Here is a 3,948-nt window from a genome sequence, read left to right on the forward strand (position 1 = left end):
ACATCTTTTCAAACAAGGATTTGAGAACAAAACGAATTTTCCATTTCTGCAGGCTAAGAACTTCCCTGGTACAAAATACTATAGGTCTTACCCTAGCTGAGGGGTTACTGCTGTCTGGAATTGAGCCTTCATGGAAGGAACAGCCTTCGCTGTTTCCCCAGTTAAGGTGCCTGGTGCCCTGAAACTCCCTGTGAATTTGCTGGTGACCTCACTCATCAACCTTTGGGATAGCAGTCTGTGTTCTGCTCTCTGCTTTTTGATAAGAGGTACTTGAAGATCTGAGCTTGGCTCATAAGGAGGCTTCCCAGGCAAAAGGTAAGTTTTTGCAATTGGCACTACTGGTAAAGCTTTCATTGTGAAAACATTAAAAGCCCTTGTATAAGCAAAGAAGAAAGCTGTCAGGGTAGCTGGGAACTTTTGCCACCTTCCCTAAACCACGCATTAAAGATTGACCCTGAACTCCAGTCATAGGCTAGGAATGAGAGTAGTATTGTAGAGTTATAGTGTTTAGTTTTAAGTATATATGGATATTTAAAAACATTTATTTCTTCTGATGATTCGATTTGCTGACTTTGTTCTGAATTTGACAGAGAAGAGCAACTCTATTACTTCAGTTGAATGTAATTTGTAGATAATTTGTGAAATGAGAGGACGAAATAATTATTGGAAGTTTTTTTTCTTCATGGTGAGCTATTTTAGGATTTTTTTCCTATACTGTGAATACAAAGATTTAAAGAAATTTAGAAAGGTAAAACCTAACATCATTAAAGGTGAATCTGAGTAAAGAGCAAGATGAGCAGTAGCACACATTAAGGGTTATTTGTAGAGGGCTCTTTCTTACAAACAAAAACAAAAACAAAATATCAGCAAGAATTTTTATGTGCTGTTATTAAAACAAAAGAAACCCTGAAATAACTTGTCTCCATATTGCATCATAAGATCATAAATATAGGGCTTTGCAATAAAAGGTGACATAATTCTACCTTTTATTGTTTTAGTAAATTTATGGGAAGAGAGTGGAAAATATTACAGAATTATTGCACATCTTTTTAAATTTAGTTCAGTGATTTTTTCCCCTTTATTTCTTAGGACCTGTCCTATCTGATCAGCCGGCCTATTACAAATCTCTCCATTCCCTTTGCAAAGTGTGATCTAACAGTAATGCAGTATTTACTCCTAATGATTCTAATTAAGCTTGAGAAAAAGCCAAGATTGAGAATCAAGAACCTTGCCTCGAAATCTGATTTTGGGGAAATCATTTAATTGATCTCAACTTTTGTTTCCTCGCTTATAAAATAAGGGCTTGAGTATAAATGCAGTAAGCCAAACTTCCTCAAAGTGTGGATGGGGAAAGCTACGTCGGAGATGTGATCTCTGCCTTACCACCCGCACTGAACACAAAGGGACCGTATGACCGTATACCTTGGTTTTGAGGCCCCGGAACAATAATTCTGAGACTTTAGTGTGCCCGAGAATCTGTTCTCTGAGGACTTATTAAAAATTCATCCTCTTGGGACCCATTACAAAGATTTTGACGTGGGAGGTCTGGTGTGCAGTTTAGTAATCTGCATATTCAGCAAGTACCTACATGCGTCTGATACAGATGATCTTGGGACACCCTTTGGGAGCCTCTGCCTTGAAGGCTACGTGGGTATGGATAAAACAGATAAGTACCCAGAAGCTACCAGTTAATAAGATGTTTTCTCATAAGTTTTTTGGAGCTCAGCAGATTTTGAGCTTAGTAATTGGTTGAATTTCTGCTGGGTGTGCTTTTGGATGGAAGTTTAGCTCCAGGCAGAGGGCACAGCCAGAGGGGCTCTGTTGTATCATTTAATTCTGGTTAAGGGAGTGTGGTCTGGTGATTTCCTTCTAGAAGGCTGGCTCTGTCAGTTCTTGCTATGTGATGTGAGGCAAGCTATCTTCCTATGGAAGCCTCTTTTTTCTTGTCTCTAAAAAGGAGGTGGTATAATACATTTTTCATGGTATTGTTACAATAAATGCATAAGATAATGCATGCCAAGCAATGAGCAGAGTGCCTGGAATGTAGTGATGCTGAATAAATGATAAAGTTATTGTTGAAGGTAATAGGTGAGACACTTTGACTTAGTAATCAATTTTTAGTACAATTTAGCTTTCGATTCTCAATTTGTTCTTTAAGCATCTATTAATTAACTGTTTGATGTTTAATGAACAGAGCACTCTGATGTGGTGTGGTTGGGTTACATGAAAAGAAGAGGTAAATACAAAGATGTCCTCAAAGGGAAGTGTAGGCTAGCTTGGTAGATGACATCAACTAAGATAAGGGCGTGGAAACTATGGCAAGATGAGGGAGGAATTCAGTATAGCTTGACTCTGGACGCATCTAGACTCAATTCCAAACTAAGAACCTCCTCAGGTCTGAAAATCCCTGGTCCGGGGTTATGAAGAGGGACTGATGGGAACCTTTCAGTAGTTCTCTTATAACAGAAATTTCCTGTTGTAATGCATATCCTACTCTGTTATGACTTTCCCTGTCACTTGTTTGGGTAACGAAGGAAATGTTTTTAAAATAAAATAAAATTGAGGAATGATCCTTCTCTTTTTATTTATTTAAGTAATTTATTAAACAGAATTGTGAACAATCAGTGGGAATAAAAAAAAAACAACAACACAAATTCTTAACACAGGTGGACAGTGGTGTGGGGAGAAAAGATTTCTTTGAATTTAACAATGCTTTCTTGTGGCGTTGTCTCTGGCAGGTCTTCCTAATGAGAGAACACTTCCTTTGACAGACTGCTCAATGCCTTTGCAAAACATACAGGAATCACTACCTGGTCAGAAACACAGACTAAGTAGATAATTCTTCCTGAAAGAAATAATCTCTTCTCTATGTATTTCAGAGGTCATGGTAGAAGGGAAAAAACATTAAAATAAGGTTAACTAGATCTGAGTTTCACAAGGCCTGCAAAAATCTGCAACCCAGAGATAAAGAATTCACATTTTATTGTAAAGAAGACAACATTGGTTAAAGACAAGACACAGTTACTTCAGTTAGAAACAGGGGTCTTCAGAGAGGAAAAAGGGGAATCAGAACTGTCTCTGTTTCCTGACCACTCGGCAACTCCTGCCTGCTTCATTAACATTGGGCAACGTTGTACTTCTAATTAAGAAGTCATTTAAAATAATTTGCAAAGAGCAGGGACATGTCAAGTGTGAAAAGTTCCTCATAGAGGAGCACTTCAGGGCTAATGATGATGAGACTGACAGCAGTTTTGGGGCCTCAGAATCTTATTCCAGCAGCTTGAAAGAGCACCTAATTAGCACCTATGGTTCTGTTAAAAATAAAATAAAGGAACCAATATATGCTCCTGGGCCAGGTAATTTTCAGTGGCAAAAAGCCTTCATGTGCTCCAGGAATCTTGCTATTCTAAATAAACCAATCAATAACAAGGGCAAATTCTATTAACAAAGCGATGAATACCTCAGTCGAAATTACAAAGATAAACAGCTCAAAAGGGAAAGGAAGCTGTCAGATTTCTGGGTAATCATGTAAACCAGTAGCAGGTATTCTCTAAGATCAACTTGGATTGTTAAAGAATTTTTGTTTGTTAAAAACCAAAAATTTTGGCTTCTTAAAGAATTTATATGACACATATAACATACCGTCTTTCGTGGATAAAGGTGACAGTGGCCTCTCACTTTAGAGTAGTCTCATTGAAAAGACTTGTGAGTCAGAAGAATCTCTGCTCAAATTTTTAATTTGTCACTCACTAAATGAACGATACTGACTCTTCTTTTAAACTTATCTGATCTTCAGCTTCTTCATCTGTATGATGGAAATAGTAATGCTTATTTCACAGAGCTGTTGTGAGGATTGGTTATGATGTATCGTGGGTAGTAAAAAATTGTGGCCGTTATTATTCATGTTGTCCAACCTTGGGGATTCATTCACTCAACGACTATTTTTTG

This window comes from Phoca vitulina, unplaced genomic scaffold (assembly GCF_004348235.1).
Source record: "Phoca vitulina isolate PV1807 unplaced genomic scaffold, GSC_HSeal_1.0 scaffold8, whole genome shotgun sequence".
Lineage (NCBI taxonomy): Eukaryota > Metazoa > Chordata > Mammalia > Carnivora > Phocidae > Phoca > Phoca vitulina.